At 41.3% G+C, this 19,643-nt stretch overlaps 1 protein-coding gene and 1 non-coding gene across 3 annotated transcripts in view; both read left to right on the top strand.

Annotated features, from left to right (window-relative positions):
* The window catches only part of LOC119930739 (schwannomin-interacting protein 1), an 823,807-nt gene that overhangs the window by 324,093 nt on the left and 480,071 nt on the right, over nucleotides 1-19,643 (top strand). The window lies entirely within an intron of this gene.
* On the top strand, nucleotides 5,486-5,623 carry LOC119936720. The gene has a single exon (XR_005453829.1). It is a non-coding gene; the product is annotated as a small nucleolar RNA SNORA7 (small nucleolar RNA).

Genomic DNA, 19,643 nt, shown 5'->3' with positions numbered 1-19,643 from the left:
ACCTACAAATGAATAGTTCCCTGGATTCATCTGATGAGAAGATCGTTGATGTAATGAGGGATTATTCCAATTTTTGTGATTTGAAAAATGATAAAATAACACACCCCAGACAGGCTTAGCTGTTACTTAAATTATTAATAAGAAAATCTGACAGTGTCAGCCTGAAACACACACTTATCATGAATAATATAGAGCTGGGAGAGATGATTGTTGCTCACATTCATTTCCATTAAGCTGACATTTCTAGTTTGCAAAGATTTCATATGTGACTGCTATTTTACCTGACAGGACAGGAAGAAAAGGAAGCTGGCAAAGTAAACTGTGTTATTTCTGTGGTGGTAAGGATGTCATTAATGGGAAGACCATTTATGCTTCTGATCAGGAATATATGAATTTTTCATTAAATAACATTCAGTTTAGGCAGATGTGTTCGATAAAATTCAAGTATAGCATGATCCACTTTTTATTTATTAACTATAAAGCATAGCTGTGTTTTCTGACTCAAAATGTGAAGAAAATAATCGATTTTAACATTGTGAACTTAGTATAACAAAGATCATACTAATAATTATGGCATTTACTAAGTGCTTACTATGAGCTAAATACTAGGGTAACTACAGATTTATGAAATCAAACATATTCCCTGTCCCACACCAGGCTCACTTTACAGATTGCAGAACTGAGTTCCAGAGAGGTTAATTGACTTGTCCAAGGTCACACCACAGGCCAGTGCAAAACTGGAGTTTGAACCTGGGTCTTGTGAGTCTCAGGCCTATGCTTTTTCCCTGAGGCCGTGTTGCCTCCAAGTCACTGAAATATGAGGCTAATATCCTACAACTCTGATTGATTATTCATGCAACTACTGTAGTCTTCCCAAGATAATACAACTCATTTTCTCAGGGGGCACTTGGTGTGAAAAAATAAAGTTGTGAATGTACTGACGATTTCTGTCTTTTGGCCCATACTCACCTTCAGATCTGCTAAATGAAAGAAGACTAGGGCTCTTTGTTGAAGAGACATCAATTAAGCCAGATATAACTAATAATATATGATTGAGATTAAGGTGCTGTATTGTCCTAAATGATTTGAACAATTTGCAAGTATAGAAATGGACTAAGTATCTTCAATATAGGGGGTAACTTTTTGCGGAAAGTTAATTTGACACATGAATTTTCTGTATGAAAATATTTGAGTTTGAGATAAAATTTGCTTTACAATAGATACATTTAACATTAGCCTACCTAAAACAGATAATGTTTGCAAATATACACTGATAGCTTTGAGCTTAGAAAAATTCTAAGGGGCTTAGCTTTGTAGCTGCCAAATGCACTTGTCCCTCCACAGCAACAGAAACTCCTCACCAATCAGCCTCAAGGTTCTCCAACAAATCATCTCATTTTAACAGTTCTCTTTACCCATTATTCTCTAACCTGCTGTCTTCATTTCAGCCAAGCTAACCTTCCAATTCCACTTCACCTTTGACTCCCACTCTTTGGTCCTCTCACTCACACTATTCACCCAACTTGGAACTCTCTCTCACCCCAAATTGGACCAACACAATTTCCACCATATTCACTCATTCATTCAATCACATTTATTGACGGCAGAGCACTAAACTAAGTGATTGGGAGAGTACAATACAACAGTAAACAGTCACATTCCCTCCCCACAATGAGTTTACAGTCTAAAGGAGGGAAGACAGACATCAATAGAAATAAATGAAATTACAGATATGTACATGAGTGTTATGGGGCTGGGAGCTGGGAAGAACAAAGGGAGTGAGTCAGCGTGATGCAGAAGGGACATGAGGAAAAATGGGGCTTAGTTTGGGAAGGCCTCTTCAATAAGGCTTTGTAGGAGGAGAGAGTATTTGTCTGTTGGATTTGAGGAGGGAGGGTGTTCATTCATTCATTCATTCATTCAACTGTATTTATTGAGCGCTTACTGTGTGCAGAGCACTGTACTAAGTGCTTGGGAAGTACAAGTTGGCAACATATAGAGACGGTCCCTACCCAACAGTGGGCTCACAGTCTAGAAGGGGGAGAAAGAAAACAAAACAAAACATATTAACAAAATAACATAAATAGAACAAATATGTACAAATAAAATAAATGAATAATAATGATGGCATTTATTAAGCACTTACTATGTGCAAAGCACTGTTCTAAGGGCTGGGGAGGTTACAAGGTGATCAGGTTGTCCCACGGGGGGCTCATAGTCTTACTCCCCATTTTAAAGATGAGGGAACTGAGGCACAGAGAAGTTAAGTGACTTGCCCAAAGTCAAACAGATAACAAGTGGCAGAGCCGGGATTTGAACCCCTGACCTCCGACTCCAAAGCCCGTGCTCTTTCCACTGAGCCATGCTGTAATTAATATGTACAAACATATATACATATATACAGGTGCCGTGGGGAGGGGAAGGAGGTAAGGCGGGGGGGGGGAGGATGGGAAGGCAGAGGAGGGGGAGAGGAAGGAGAGGGCTCAGTCTGGGAAGGCCTCCTGGAGGAGGTGAGCTCTCAGTAGGGCCTTGAAGGGAGGAAGAGAGCTAGCTTGGCGGATGTGTGAAGGGAGGGCATTCCAGGCCAGGGAGAGGACGTGGGCCGGGGGTCGACGGTGGGACAGGTGAGAAGGAGGCACGGTGAGGAGATTAGCAGTAGAGGAGCGGAGGGTGCGGGCTGGGCTGTAGAAGGACTGAAGGGAGGTGAGGTGGGGGGGCGAGGTGATGGAGAGCCTTGAAGCCGAGGGTGAGGAGTTTTTGCCTGATGCGTAGGTTGATTGGTAGCCACTGGAGATTTTTGAGGAAGGGAGTAACATGCCCACAGCATTTCTGGACAAAGACAATCCCGGCAGCAGCATGAAGTATGGATTGAAGTGGGGAGAGACAGGAGGATGGGAGATCAGAGAGGAGGCTGATGCAGTTATCCAGACAGGATAGGATGAGACTTGAACGAGCAGGGTAGCGGTTTGGATGGAGAGGAAAGGGCGGAAAGCCCAGTTCCAGGCCAGAGGCAGGATGTGGGCAACGGGTCAGCAGCTAGACAGTAGAGATGGAGCCCAGTGAGAAGGTTAGCACTAGAAAAGCAAAGTGTCCAGGCTGGATTGTAGAAGGAGAGAAGCAAGGTGAGGTGGAGGAGGCAAGGTGATGGAGTTCTTTAAAGCCAATGGTCACCTCCCTTCTCTCCTTCTCCAGCCCAGCCCACACCCTCTGCTCCTCTGCCGCTAACCTCCTCACTGTGCCTCATTCTCGCCTGTCCCACCGTCGACCCCCAGACCAAGTCCCCCCCTGGCCTGGAATGACTTCCCTCCGCACATCTGCCAAGCTAGCTCTCTTCCTCCCTTCAAAGCCCTACTGAGAGCTCTCCTCCTCCAGGAGGCCTTCCCAGATTGAGCCCCCTTTTTCCTCTCCTCCTCCCCATTCCCCCACCCTACCTCCTTCCCCTCCCCACAGCACCTGTATATATGTTTGTACAGATTTTTTCTCTATTTATTCTACTTGTACATATTTACTATTCTATTTATTTTGTCAATGATGAGCATTTAGCTTTACGTCTATTTATTCTGATGATTTGACACCTGACCACATGTTTTGTTTTGTTGTCTGTCTCCCCGTTCTAGACTGTGAGCCCGTTGTTGGGTAGGGACTGTCTCTATATGTTGCCAACTTGTACTTCCCAAGCACTTAGTACAATGCTCTGCACACAGTAAGTGCTCAATAAATACAATTGAAAGAATGAATGAATGGTAAATACTACAGTTCCCTGGAATTGGGGCTAGGATCCATTTCTATTTCATTCTGTTCCAGAGTTTATATTCTCACATAGATTGCTGTGTTTCATTTCCTTGTTCATTGATATGCTAGTCAAATTCTACGATAGCCTTGTCTACCTTTACCCCAAGGCTAAAGGGCATGGATTCTCAATTAAATCAGATTTAATTAAACATAACCTCATTGACTTTCAATGTAAATTGTGCAGAGATGGGCTTGATTAGGAGTTCAACTGCTTTAACTGAAAAAGGTTGAAAGCCTGTGTTGAATTGGGTTGAAATCCCAATCAGGGTCAACTAGATTTTGTAGCATGAGGCAGGACTTGGCTCAGGGTTAAGAAGGGTGCTGACGTTGGTAGCGCCTTTTGGATGAAATAATTTTTCTTCCAGCTAGTTCCCTCTACTTTGAGCCCTTTAGGCAGGTTTGTACAAAAGCAGAGATGACTTCTGGCATCACTTCTCCATTCCTGCTTTAATCCAGTTTGACCTGGGAGCATAACCTTCAGGATGGGATGAAGAGGATGGAAAATCCCCTGTCACATGGTGCGGTTGGGTTCCCCTCAACATCAAGCCAAACCTCTGGGAACTCCTGCAACACTCCCATTACCCTAACCAGAGGTCTCCCTACCACCTGCCCCTGCCTGCCATTCTTAGATTGTGAGTCCCTGGAGAGCCAGGGACTGTCTCTAATTCTCTCCTATGTGAGTGCTTAAAACAGTTTCTATTAAGTAGGCGGTTCATAATGGTGCTACTATGACTAAAAAAAGTAATCAGTAGAATCATGCTCATGAAATTTACAGATCTCAGATTATCATGTCTACTCCAGTGCTTAGGTCAGTGCTTGACACATAGTAAGTGCTTAACAAATATTATCATTATCAACATCATCATCATCATCATTTAAGGGAGAAGCAAATCCAATTCAGGGCAGAGATTACTGTGAACCTGAAGAAGTTAGCGTTAATGAATTATAAGATTTTGCTCAGTTCTCACAATGTTATTCCTTACAATAATCCAGCCAACCAAGTTTAGAATAACGAAGCAGGTAGAAATGGTAATTTTAGTTGTATCATAACAACATTAGGAAAGCTATCACATTTTTCTACATTTAACATTAATTGTGCCTCTTCCTTTTTGTTACATGATTTGTTATTGGCATAGCCAAAATTAGAATTCACAACCAAGGCTTCAAATCTATAGCAATAAATTCCAGCTCTGTGCTTCAGTTTACATTTTGTTATAACAACTAAAGTGTTTATTACTGGAGTTTATGTTTGAGGAACTTTCAATGGAATAGGGAAGACAGTATATCTAAGTTAATACATCATAGGATTTGAAATTGTTTCTGGTATAACTTTCAATATGCTACCTAAGCATTCATTAAAAGCGCTTAACATCATTGTCAGTGCTATTTATTGAGAGCTTATTGTGTGCAGAACACTGTACTAAGTGCTTGGGAGAATACATACAATAGAGTTTGTAGACACATTCCCTGTCCAAAACAAGCTTACCGTTTGTGATATTTGTAAAGCACTTACTATGTATCAAGGACTGTACTAAGCACTGGGGTAGACACAAGATAATCAGTTTGGACACAGTCCTTGTCCCACTTGGGGCTCACAGCCTAAATAGGAGGGAGTAGGATTTAATCCCCATTTTAAATATGAAGAAACTGAGGCACAATCAATAGTATGCATTGAGCACTTACTGTGTGCAGCCCCCTCCCAGCTTGGCACCTGGAGAGTTTCCAGTACTCTACCAGTCACGGCTACAGGAGGGAGAATCAAGCAGAGGCTTAACCTTTCCATTCCTAGCTTGGGCAGTGGCTAGTGAGTGGAAGGCAATCTGCTACAAGTCAAAACTCACCCATGCTGGGCAGCAGAGGCATGGGAGAGAGTCGAGGGTGAAGACTCGAGTTGACTGCCCAAAAGGCGGCAATAGAAAACCACTTCTATATATTTACCAAGAAAACTCTGTGGATACACTACCAGAATGACTGCAGATGGAGAGCAGGGCGTTCTGGGAGAGGTGTGACTGTGGTGTCACTATGGGTCAGAAACTACTCGACGGCATAAGACAAGACAAGACTCTGTGCAGAGCACTGTACTAAGTGATTGGGAGAGTACAATATAAGAGATACATTCCTGCCCACAAACAAGCTTAAAGTTTAGAAGGGGATATAGACATTTCTGTAAATAAATTACAGAGAAGTTAAGCAACTTGCTGTCACCCACTGCACAGGGATTCATTCAATCGTATTTACTGAGCACTTACTGTGTGCAGAGCACTATACTAGGCACTTGGGAAGTACAAGTTGGCGACATATAGAGATGGTCCCTACCCAACAACGGACTCATAGTCTAGAAGGGGGAGACAGACAACAAAACAAAACGTGTGGACAGGTGTCAAGTCGTCAGAATAAATAGAAGTTAAGCTAAATGCACATCATTAACAAAATAAACAGAATAGTAAATGTGTAGAAGTAAAATAGAGTAATAAATCTGTACATACATATATACAGGTGCTGTGGGGAGGGGAAGGAGGTAGGGCAGGGGGGATGGGGAGGAGGAGGATTGATTCTAGGATCAGCACAGTGAGAGAGAGAGAGATTGGTGTAAAAGGCTGAGCCACATAAAATTTATTCTATGCAGTGAATTGAACTTTCCTTTAGGGAGGAATATAATTATTAAATTATTTTGGATGCAGTGAATTGAACTTCCCTTTCAGGAGGAATATAATTATTTTTTTGGATGTGGAAAATTGAGCTTCCCTTTAGGGAGTAGTTCACTTATGTGTTAATCGCACTTGGCGAATCACCTGGATCAGTCAGTCAATCATATTTACTGTGTGCAAAGCACTGTACTAAGCACTGGGGAGAGTACAAGACAACACTAAAGCGACACAATTGCCCTCCTACAAATGCTTCCCACTTGGGAGGAGTTCACTTACATGCTACTTGCACATGGTGAAGGATCCAACTCCCACCCGTGAAATCTTCCCAATCGGGAGGAATCCACTTGTGTGTTACTCACACATGGCAAAGCATTTAGCTCCTACCCACGAACGATCAGGGAGACCCTTAGCTGTCCCACGGTCCCTCATTTAGTGAGCTGGTTCCAGAGACAGAGAGGGCGTCTCATGCTCTGGGCAGAGGTAATAAGCCAATGGAGTCAAGTCCTGGTCCATCCACTGCCCAGAAAGCCGGAGGCAGCAATTATTTATTACCTGTGCTCCCCAGCTGTTCCAACTTCCAGCTTTGGCTTGTCCAAACTCCGCTTGTCCCTTCTTCCTCCATACCTTATGTGGTCAGCTCGGGGATGAAGGACAACTACTTCCGCTTTCCTGGCCTGGGAAGTCTAGTGGTCTTGGTTGTAGGCTGTGCTGCGGGGATGTCTAAACAATTTTAATTTTGGCACCCCACCCATGCTTCCAAGTCTGCCTCGCTAGCTCAGAGAGTCACGGATAAAGTTTTGACCTTGAGATGGTGGGAGCCCAGGTTCACCTCACCACACTTGCTCAGTGAGTTTGCCCAAGCAACAGCAGACAGGTGGAAGAGCTGGGATTGGAACCCAGGTCCTCTGACTCCCAGGTTTATGCTCTTTCCACTAGACCACTGAAACTGAGGACCAGAGAGGTTAAGTGACTTGCCCAAGATCACATATCAGGACTAAGCAGATTTGGGACTTTATTCAGGGCCTCTTGCTCTCAGACCCATGCCCTTTCTACTAGGTCATGCTACCTCCCACGATAGATCATGAAGTACCCATTTACCCATTTATTCATTCTCTGTCTATTCATTCAATCGTATTTATTGAGTGCTTAATGTGTGCAGGGCACTGTCCTAAGTGCTTGGAAAGTACAATTCAGCAACAGAGATAAACCCTACCCAACAACGGGCTCTAGAACATTCATCCTGACCCCTTCTAGACTGTGAGCCCACTGTTGGGTAAGGACTGTCCCTATATGTTGCCAACTTGTACTTCCCAAGCGCTTAGTACAGTACTCTGCACACAGTAAGCGCTCAATAAATACAATTGAATGAATGAATGAATGAAGTTTATCAAGCTCTCTCTCTGCACAGTCATTCAAACTTCTCCTCAACTCTCACCTCCTCTGTGACATCAGTAAATTGTATTTCTTCACCTAAGCCTCAAAAATATGTCAATTACTTCAGTCCACCTAACTGGTAATATAATGTGTCACTATGAAAAATGAGTTCTTTATACTTTGTAGCTTAGTATGTATTGTGAATCAGTAATGAAAATGTCACCAATCACAGTGAAAAATACAGTAACATAGAGCTTTTTTTTGAAATTATTCAGGGTTTAGAACTTCTCCAAGTAATCGGCACTATGTAGAAAGGCTGTTAGGACTTCAGGATTGCTTATGAGGTAATATATATTTAGAATTATTGAACTTTCAGCCATAATTACAAGAGTGCTTTGTGAATCACAGCATGTATATAAGCTACTATTTTGTCTTTGAATTTCTAAATGGGCAAAGCAATTTTATTGAAGATCACAAAATGCTTAGTTCTGCACAGTTTAGCATCTCATAACTGCTAGGACTTTTCAATTACCTCAGTTAATTATTTTTGTAATAAACCCTTGCTTTCGCTATAACTATTGATGATATGATTAGAATTATATGGACTATTTAAACGGTAAACAAATGTAATGCAAAACTGGCTAACTTGTACACTAAGCTCCTACAACCCTTTGTAGGGATATGAAGATTTCCACACTCATATTAATTGGCAGCTCTTTACAAATCCAAATTGTATTTAAAAGGGAATGGAAATATGGAAATCAATCATAGGTGATAAAATACTATCTGTCTTTCAGAGAAGGCTACAGTTCTGTTAATATTTGTTTGTAATACTTATCATTAGGTTAATAAATTGACAGAGACCTTGACACTAGGCCCAGAAATGCTTTTCAGTCTTCTGAAATCCCTTATGACAGTATACTGACATCATTCTAAGTCCGAGAAACAGTCATTCAACAGGTACTACAACGCTATAGAGACACGCAAGCCAGAAGACAAGAAGGTGATTGTGAGTTGTTTTTCCAAGTCATCCCAGTACTGTTGATCAAAGAAAAAAAAATAATAATAATCATAATAATGATGGCATTTATTTAGCACTTAATATGTGCAGAGCACTGTTCTAAACAATGGGGAGGCTACAAGGCAATTAGATTGTCCCACAGGGGGCTCACAGTCTTAATCCCCATTTTACAGATGAGGTAATTGAGGCACAGAGAAGTTAAGTGACTTTTCATTCATTCATTCAATCGTATTTATTGAGCACTTACTATGTGCAGAGCACTGTACTAAGTGCTTAGGAAGTATAAGTTGGCAACATATAGAGATGGTCCCTACCCAACAACGGGCTCACAGTCTAGACTTGCCCAAAGTCACACAGCTGACAATTGGCAGGGCTGGGATTTCAACCCATGACCTCTGACTCCAAAGCCTGGGCTGTTTCCTTGAGCCACGCTGAACCAGCCAGCACCAACAAAAATCTACACAATCTAATGGTCCTATTTATTGAGCAATCACAGTGTGCAGGACATTGTTTTCAAAACCAAAGACCTTCCCTAGCAATGAGGAACTGATGTTAATGCAGAATTCTCTTTTGCCCTCTATCCCATCAGTGTGCCAATAACATTTATTGAGTGCTTACCCTATGTAAAGGACTGTACTAAGTGCTTGGTAGAATACATCGGAGTTAATAGACACGCTCCTTGGTTTCAAGGAGTGAGGGCGACAAAAACTAAAATACATTACAGATAGCAGAAGCAACCAAGTTTAAAGACATGTAAATAAGTGCTGTGAGGGGAAAGGCTGAGGGGAGTTCCTAAGGAATTTGATAGATAAGGATGTGGAAAATAAATCAGAATCACAGAATATCCTTTATGAGATTGTCAGAAAGTAGCATCCATGACCATCTAGCTTCAAACCAAATTGTAAGTTGACACACTTATTTATAAATAGGATGAAAAACAGATAATAATGATAACAGTTATAAAGATAGGATTTGTTAATCACTATGTGCCAAGCATTGTACTAAGCACTGGGGTAGATACAAGATAATCAGATCCGACATGAGGCTCACGACATCTAATATCTAACAGATGTTAGAAATGGGTCAGGGTGAGATATAGTAAATAACATGAATATGAGACAGCTGAATAGGTACTTGAATTTTTTTATGGTGTTTGTGAAGCACTTATTATGTGCCAGGCACTGTACTAAGCACTGGAGTAGACACAAGCTAATCAGGTTGGACACAATCCACAGCTCGTTGTGGGCAGGGAATGTATCTGCTTATTGTTTGTAGTAGATACTTTCCCAAGTGTTTAGTACAGTGCTCTGCACACAGTAAGCACTTAATAAATATGATTGAATGAATCTCACATGGGGCTCACAGTCTTACTCCCCATCTTACAGGTGAGGTAACTGAGGCTCAGAGAAGTTAAATGACTTGCTCAAGGTCACAAAACAGACAAATGGCAGAACTGGGATTAGAACCCAGATCTTCTGACTCCAGACCCATGCTTTAACCACTAGGCCACACTAGATAAGGGTCCAGGATAGGTGGGTGAATTTACATAAATGCTAAGGGTGGCTATGGGGCTGACATGATTTGAGATACTAGACAAAATTGTAGCCGTGTGGTCTAGCGTAAGAGCATGGCCCTGGGAGTCAGAGGACTGGGTCCAAATTCTGGTTCCACCACTTGCCTGCTTTGTAATTTGGGACAAATCACTTAAAAATAATAATGAGGTATTTGTTAAGTGCTTACTGTGTGCCAGGCACTACACTAAGCACTTGAGTGGATGCAAGCAAATCGGGTCCCTGTCCACTTGCAGTTCACAAGTTTTCTCATCTGTAGTGCTGGGATTCAAAGTACCCAATTGTGGTCTAGTGGAAAAAGCATGGAACTGGAAGTCAGAGGACATGGGTTCTAATCCCAGCTCTGCCACATGTTTGCTGTGTGACCTTGAGCAAGCCACTTAACTTCTCCAGGCTTCAATCACCTCATCTGTAAAATGGGGATTAAGACTGTGAGCCCCACATGGGACAACCTCCCCCTTTTAGACTGTGAGCCCACTGTTGGGTAGGGACTGTCTCTATATGTTGCCAATTTGTACTTCCCAAGCGCATAGTACAGTGCTCTGCACATAGTAAGCGCTCAATAAATACAATTGATGATGATGATGATGACAACCTGATTATCTTGTATCTACCCCAGTGCTTAGAACAGTGCTTGGCACATAGTAAGCGCTTAATAAATACCATCATTATTACTATTATTATTATGGCAAGTCACTTAACTTCTCTGGGACTCAGTTACCTCACCTGTAATATAGGGAATAAGAGTGTGAGCCCCATGTGGGACAGGGACTGTGTCCAACTCAATGGAAAGAGCACAGACTTTGGAGTTCAAATCCCTGCTCCACCAATTGTCAGCTGTGTGACTTTGGGCAAGTCACTTAACTTCTCTGTGCCTCAGTTACCTCATCTGTAAAATGGGGATTAAGACTGTGAGCCCCCCGTGGGACAACCTGATCACCTTGTAACCTCCCCAGCGCTTAGAACAGTATTTTGCACATAGTAAGCGCTTAATAAATGCCATCATCATCATCATCATTAACTTGTATCTACCTCAGCATTTAAAACAGTGCTTGGCACATAGTAAACCTTTAACAACTACCATAATAATAATAATAATAATAATAATTATGGAAACCTTATTAAAGTCACATCTCCTCCAAGAGGCCTTCTCTAATTAAGCCATCTTTTACATCTCCGTTCTGTTTCATTTATACATTTGGATCAGTACCCTTTGGGCACTTGATATTCACCTCACCCTCAGCCCCACAGCACTTATATACACATCCGTAATTTATTCATTTATATTACTGTCTCCCCTTCTAGACTGTAAGCTACTTGTGGGCAGGGAATATGTCTACCAACTCTATTAGTACATATCCTCCCTCAGCACCATAGCACTTATGTATGTATCCATAATTCATTCATTTATATTAATATCTATCTCTAAATCATAAGCTTGTTTGGGCAGGGAATGTGTCTGCTAATTCTGCTGTATTGTACTCCCCAAAGTGCTTAGTAATTATAGTGCTTGGCACAAAGTAAGTACTCAATAAATACCATTGATAAATTGATTGTACTCTCCCAAGCATTTAATGCAGTTCTCTGCCCACAGTAAACACTCAATAAATACCATTGATTGATGGACTGATTGATTTACTGAGCATTTAAAGCACTCTACTAAGTACTTGAGAGTCTCCTATATGATACAATAGAGTTGCTTTCAAGAAGTTTACAATCTAGTGATTACTTCCCTCCTTTGTGGTACAGAATGGAGACAGGCTCTCCTTCCAATCTCCTCTCAATTAATTTCCCAGGATTGCAGGATTAAAGGGGAATAAACAGACTGTTGCTGGCCTCTACCAATGGAGCAGCTTCAGAGAAGCAAAAAGAGAGAAAAAAAGCCTCGAGTAATCAAGGAACCAGATAGGTTGCAGAGGAACCAAGAAAAAAAAAACCAAGAGGCTTGCAAGTGGTCCTAGAGAGAATACGTTTAATCGAGTCATTGTCAATCATATTTATTGAGCACTTACTGTGTGCAGAGCACTGTTCTAAGCATTTGGGAGAGAACAATACAATAAGCGGACACATTCCCTGCCCGCAACGAGTTTACAGTCTAGGTCTCCCTGGCCTTCCCCACTTAGGGCTGAGCTCCCTAGGGATCTTTTTTTTCTATGGTATTTGTTAAGCGCTTAGTACTCAGGTGCTGTACTAAGCACTGGGATAGATATAAATTAATCTGGTTGTACACAGTCCATGTACCACACTCATTCATTCATTCAATCGTATTTATTGAGCGCTTACTGTGTGCAGAGCACTGTACTAAGTGCTTGGAAAGTACAATTCGGCAACAGGTAGAGACAATCAATCAATCAATCAATCGTATTTATTGAGCGCTTACTGTGTGCAGAGCACTGGACTAAGAGCTTGGGAAGTACAAGTTGGCAACATATAGAGACGGTCCCTACCCAACAGTGGGCTCACAGTCTAGAAGGGGGAGACAGGTAACAAAACAAAACAAGTAGACAGGCATCAATAGTATCAAAATAGATAAACTGAATTATTAATAGTTATATACATTATTAATAAAATAAATAGAATAATAAATATGTACAAATATACACAAGACTACTAATATATGTACTATTAATAATATATACTAATATACATGGGGCTCACAGTCTTAATCCACATTTTATAAATGAGATAACTGAGGGACAGAGAAGTTAAGTGATGTGCCCATGGACACACATCAGGCAAATGGCAGAGCTGAGATTAGAACCTAGATACTTCTGACTCTCAGGCCTGTGCTCTATCCACTAGGTCACTCTGTTTCTCTTCTGCCCAGGAACCTAACTCTTTGTTGGAGAGGGAAGAGTCAAACTCAATTTTCAAGATTGCATATATTTTTCCAATCTACATAATGCTTCTTAAAATACAAAAGTCAGTCAGTCAGCAAATGTTTATTGGGTGGAGTAGTGCACTACTGAGACCTAAATACATTCACAATATAGCAGAAAGCATGCAAGGCAGGTGCACATACACTCAACATGCATGAGTTTGAACTAATTACAGGAATAAATGGAGAGAAAAGGAGGTGTCATGGAATTGAATGCCAAAAATCAAAGCAAAGATTATCCTACCCATCATTCTTAAGAAACTGGCCTATCTTTATCCATAAGGGTCAACTGGTTTGTCCACTGACCAAATGGGGGAAGGAGGTCATTCATGGACAAATCACCATTCCACTCTTTCTTCCAGTAATCCATAGTTCTCACCCAGTGGCAACAAAGGAAGATAATCATGGAGATTGGGATATGGGTGTGCTCCAGAGAGGTTGAAGGAGGAAACTAGATCCAAGCCGTCACCAAAACCTGCAGGTCTCAGCTCCGCAACATTGCCAAGATCCACCCTTTCCTCTCCATCCAAACCACTACCCTGCTTGTTCAAGCTCTCATTCTATCCCGTCTGGACTACTGTATCAGCCTTCTCTCTGATCTCCCATCCTCATGTCTCTCCCCACTTCAATCCATACTTCATGCTGCTGCCCAGATTGTCTTTGTCCAGAAACGCTCTGGGCATGTTACTCCCCTCCTCAAAAATCTCCAGTGGCTACCAATCAATCTGCGCATCAGGCAGAAACTCCTCAACCTTGGCTTCAAGGCTCTCCATCACCTCGCCCCCTCCTACCTCACCTCCCTTCTCTCCTTCTACAGCCCACCCTGCACCCTCCGCTCCTCTGCCGCTAATCTACTCACCGTGCCTCGTTTTCGCCTGTCCCACCATTGACCCCCGGCCCACAGCATCCCCTGGGCCTGGAATGCCCTCCCTCTGCCCATCCGCCAAGCTAGCTCTCTTCCTCCCTTCAAGGCCCTGCTGAGAGTTCACCTCCTCCAGGAGGCCTTCCCAGACTGAGCCCCTTCCTTCCTCTCCCCCTCGTCCCCCTCTCCATCCCCCTCATCTTACCTCCTTCCCTTCCCCACAGCACCTGTATATATGTATATATGTTTGTACCTAGTTTTACTCTATTTATTTATTTTACTTGTACATATCTATTCTATTTATTTTATTTTGTTAGTATATTTGGTTTTGTTCTCCGTCTCCCCCTTCTAAACTGTGAGCCCACTGTTGGGTAGGGACTGTCTCTATGTGTTGCCAACTTGTACTTCCCAAGCTCTTAGTACAGTGCTCTGCACACAGTAAGTGCTCAATAAATATGATTGATTGATTGATTGGACTTGCTCTAAGGCTTCTCCAGACCCTCAAATTGAACCTGCTAAAAACCCATATTTTTCCGTGTAATTTCAAAAACTTTGGAGTAAATCCTAATGTAAGCTCAGGGCCGAATTTTCTCTTGGGCTTCTTTTCGTTATTTAATAACTATTAAATTAGATATTATTTCAACTAAAGAAATAATAATAATAATGGTATTTGTTAAGCGCTTACTATGTGTCAACCACTGTTTTAAGCACTGGGGTAGATACAATGTAATCAGGTTGTCCCCACGTGGGGCTCACAGACTTAACCCCCATTTTACAGATGAGGTAACTGAGGCACAGAGAAGTTAAGTGACTTGCCCAAAGTCACACAGCTGACAAGTGGTGGAGCCGGGATTAGAACCCATGACCTCTGACTCCCAAGCCTGTGCTCTTTCCACTAAGCCATGCTGTGGTAGGCTCAAAATTCCAATTAGATGGGATTGTTTCATCAAAAAATGCGTTTGTCTTCTCCAATGTTTCTTTAATGCAAAACCCATTTTGCCTTTTTTTAAAAAAAAACAGGAAGTCAGTCATTTCATTATGGAGAGGAACATGAGGCTAGCTACATCTAGAGAATTCTTGTTGTAGAAAAAAGAGTCTGTGTGAGTGTTTTACTGGACATATTTTTTTCTACAGACAGCAGGAGATTAATTAATAGGAGTTCCTAGTACTTTGCTCTGCCTGGAAATGAGATGCAATTACCTGCACTGAAATTTTATAGTGTAATGAGTGGAATTGGTTACTGAGGGAAGCACAATTACCTGGCTCTCAAGTACTTTCCACCTAATTCCAGTTCTGTACAAGAATCTCAATTCTTTCATGCTGACTATGGCATTTAAAGGGTATACTTGGACTTACAGGGTCTTCTTTGTGACTATGTGTATGCCCATTAAAAAGGCTCTATTTTGACTTAACCGCTACTACCTTCACAAATGAAAAGTATTGGACAAGAAATGGGGAAGGGAGATAGTTCTACTATTGATTCATTTATTCATTCATTCATGTATTTATGGAGTGCTTACTGTGTGCAAAGCACTTGGGAGAGTTGAATATAACAAGCAGACACATTCCTGCACACAGCGAGTTAACACTCTAGAGGGGGAGAGAGACATTAATATAAATAAATGAATATATAAATTATAGATATATAGAGATACATATAGATATAAACATATGTGTTGTGGAGATGGGAGGGTGGATGAATGAAGAAGCAAGTAAGAGCAGCACAGAAGGGAGTGGGAGAAGAGGAGAGGAGGGCTTAGGGAAGGCTTCTTGGATGTGCTTTCAATAAGGTTTGAAGTGGAGGAGAGCAATTATCTGTCTGATATGAGGAGGGAGGGTCTTCCAGGCCAGAGGTAAGATTTGGGCGAGAGGTTGGCGGCGAGATGGACGAGATCGAGGTACAGTAAGAAGGTTAGCATTAGAAGAATGAAGTGTGCAGGCTGGGTTGTAGTAGGAGATTAGAGAGGTGAGGCAGGAGGGGTCAAAGTGATTAAGTATTTTAAAGCCAATAATAATAATAATATTGGTATTCATTAAGCGCTTGCTATGAGCCAAGCACTGTTGTAAGCGCTGGGGGGGATACAAGGTAATCAAGGTTGTCCCAAGTGGGGCTCACAGTCTTCATTCCCATTTTACAGATGAGGGAACTGGGGCACAGAGAAGTGAAATGACTTGCCCAAAGTCACAAAGCTGACAAGTGGTGGATTTGGGATTAGAACCCATGACCTCTGACTCCCAAGCCCAGGATCTTGCCACTTAGCCATGCTGCTCCAATGGTGAGGACGATGGGCAACCACTGGAGTTTCTACATTTCTACATTTAAGAGCTCCAGTACATGAAAAGAATGCTTTTTAGAACAGAAAAATGTCATTTAAAAATGAAATATTTTTCAACTAGAATGTAACATTCATTTGAAATTCTATACTTGAATGGTCAGACTAAAAGAAGTGGTAAAAACAATAGTACCTTATTTGTCACATTTTCCTTCTATCACCATCTCTGTGAAAGAGGTGGTAAACAATAATAAACCTGCCCCCCCAAAAAACCCCACTAAATTTCTGCTTGTGAAAACTCCTATTCACTCGTGTGATCAATCAATCAATCATATTTATTTATTTACTGCTTACTGTATGAAGAGCACTGTACTAAGCACTTGTGAGAATATAATATGATGGAGTTGTTAGACACACTCCCTGCCCACAAGGTGCTTGCAGTCTAGAGGGGTAGATAGATATTAATATAAATAAATACTTTACAGATATATGCATAAGTGCTGTGATGCTCCCCTTGTTTCAGAGGGTACATTTGTGTATAGCCAGTTGCATGCTAGTAGTAGGATGGGAGACGAGCCACCAGATATTTCCTTGGGTGCACAGTAGGGATTTTCAGAAGGCTGTACTCCCTTTGTGTAAAAAAATAGGTCTTTCTTGTAGTAGGAAGCAAGATCATTATCTTTAGAAATTCTAACAGGTGACCAACTCCTGTGACAAACCTAAATTTGGTGAGATAAGTTGACATCATTTGCCATTTTACTTTAAAAAGTTGACATCATTTGCCATTGTACTTTAAAAGTTAATTGTACTTATGCAGGCAGCATGGCCTAGTGAAACTGTGGCATAGTGGAAAGAGCAAGGACCCGGGAGTCCGAAGGTCATGGGTTCCATTCCCAGCTCCATCACTTGTCTGCTGTGTGACCTTGGGCAAGTCACTTCACCTCTCTGTGCCTCAATTTCCTTATCTGGAAAATGGGGATTGAGACTGAGCCCCATATGGGACAAGGACTCTGTCGAACTCGATTTGCTTGTATCCAACCCAGTGCTTAGTACAGTGCATGGTAAAAAGTGAGAGCTTAACAAATACCATAATTATTATTATTAATTATTATTATTAATGGAAAGAGCATGGGATTGGGAATTAAGAGTCATGGGTTCCAGTGTTACCTCTTCCACAGTTTCCTGATCTCTAAAATGGGGATTAAATACCTGATCTCCCTCTCCATTAGATTATGAGCCACATGTAGGGCAGGGACTGTGTCTGATCTGATTATGAGGAAGGAGTGTGGCTTAGTGGAAAGAGCATGGGCTTGGGAGTCAGAGGTCATGAGTTCTAATCCCAGCCCCCCCACTTATCAGCTGTGTGACTTTGGGCAAGTCACTTAACTTCTCTGTGCCTCAATTACCTCATTTGTAAAATGGGGATTAAGTCTGTGAGCCCCACGTGGGACAATCTGATGACCCTGTATCTAACCCAGTTCTTAGAACAGTGTGTGGCACATAGTAAGTGCTTAACAAAAACCATCATCATCATCATCATTATGTTGCATCTACCCATCACTTAGCACTTGTGGTAGGCAAATGATAAGCATGTAATAAATACTATCACTGTTAGTATTATGATGATCATATCATGATGTTGCCAAATGCTATGCAGTTCTAAGGAAGGTGATATAGTTGGAAAACTTCCTTTACTAGGGAATTCTGTGTTAATAATAATAATAATAATAATAATAATAATAATCATGGTATTTTCTTCTCAAGTGGCTCAGTGGAAGGAGCACGGGCTTGGGAGTCAGAGGTCATGGGTTCTAATCCCGGCTCTGCCACTTGTCAGCTACTTCCAATTATACATATTTAACTGAACAGCATTATCATCATCAGTATTACTGAACATTTTCTGTGAGCAGATCACTCTTTTAGGTGCTTCAGAATATCCAATAAAAGTAGAAGCAAGCATTACTGCTCTCAACAATTTTGCCATCTAAGCTTACAGCACTCTTAACTATGTAGGTTTGGGGGTTAGTTTACTGAAATGTTGCAGAAACACATTCCACAATGCTGAAAAATCAATCAACAATATTTACTGAGCCCTTGATGTGTGCAGAACACTGTACTAAGTGCTTGGGAGAGTACATTGTAACAGAGTTAGTCACATTCCTTGCCCACAATGAGAAAAATCAGAATGTTAACTGAAAAACTGTTAGACAAAGCAGACTACCCCATGAGAAATAATGTAAAGCACATTTATACATTACTATGATCTGAGTAATTGGCCATAACAATTGAGATATTTTATTTAACGTGCTCCGGCCATGGGCTCTGAGCCTTCTGATCTAGCACAAATGTTCTCACTGAATAATTCCCATTTCTTGTAACATTTTAAGTTCTTTGCTTTTCCAAACAAAAATGTTTTTTAATCCTCAGTTTAATTACAGAGAGGTGTGTCTACAAAAACTACAAAGGGATTCCTTAAAGGTGCATGCCCTAAACATGTGCATTATATCAGGCTGCCTCATTTACCTTAGTAATGGACAGGGCCTCAAATGAGCAGGTCTTACTGACACAGCAGTACTTTTGACATTCCAGATGGGATCTTGAAATGAGAAGAAGGGTGAAGAAAATCTAATTATCAGAGAGGCACATCTGGCCTGCTTTGTAAATAACCTGACTGCTTAACTGCTGAGTCTATTGCTCTAGGGCTGTGTCCATTGGGAGGCTGAGTGGGAGAGTGCTTTGGTTGGTACAGTGACTATCAGCTAATCAGGAAGCATTATTAAAAGTGGTTTTGTAGAATGACTCCTTCTGGCCATCAGGTAAGTGAAAAAGGAAATAGGTTATAGACCCAGGAAAAAATGGTAGCCAAATGACAATTGTCCGTGTTTATGATTAGAAAAGCTGTGTGTTTATCAAGACTGAAATAAAAAACCTCATTTTTTTTTAAGTTTAGGAAAGATCATAAGTATTCTTCCTAAAAGGATAGTTCAAAAATGTTCTGAAATTAAGAATGCTACCTCTTAAGAAAAGTATATGAAAATAACTAGGTAACCCAGAGTTGTTCAACTTGCAGTCTTAGTCTTTATCTGACCTATGAAAAGTTCAGTAATAATAATCATCATAATCATCATAATTGTGGTATTCATTAAGCACTTACTATGTTCTAAACACTGTATTAAGCGCTGGGGTAGATACAAACTAATTGGGTTGGATATTGCTTTCCCAAG

Source organism: Tachyglossus aculeatus, chromosome 1 (genome assembly GCF_015852505.1).
Source record: "Tachyglossus aculeatus isolate mTacAcu1 chromosome 1, mTacAcu1.pri, whole genome shotgun sequence".
NCBI classification, from domain to species: domain Eukaryota; kingdom Metazoa; phylum Chordata; class Mammalia; order Monotremata; family Tachyglossidae; genus Tachyglossus; species Tachyglossus aculeatus.
This window is presented reverse-complemented; position numbering and strand designations above follow the sequence as displayed.